We start from the raw sequence: 224 nt of genomic DNA, 5'->3' as shown, positions 1-224 counted from the left end.
CTGTGTATTGGTGTGGTGTAGATCTAGATTCTAGCTGTACCGTAGTTATGCCCGCCTAAGTTAAGGCAATGAATGGGTAAACTCGGCCTAGAGGGTAAAAGTCGGCACCCAGCGCGTACAGTACAACTACTTAATGACCGCTTAATGCGGTTAGTGCTAGGCCGAGTTCACCCATAACTACGATAAGTTCAGTTCGGGAAACCCACTCACAAGGGGGGCCCCTC

Source organism: Diadema antillarum, unplaced genomic scaffold, assembly GCF_040938485.1.
Source record: "Diadema antillarum isolate AM-2024a unplaced genomic scaffold, OU_Dant_1.0 scf00000028, whole genome shotgun sequence".
NCBI classification, from domain to species: Eukaryota; Metazoa; Echinodermata; class Echinoidea; order Diadematoida; family Diadematidae; genus Diadema; species Diadema antillarum.
This window is presented reverse-complemented; position numbering follows the sequence as displayed.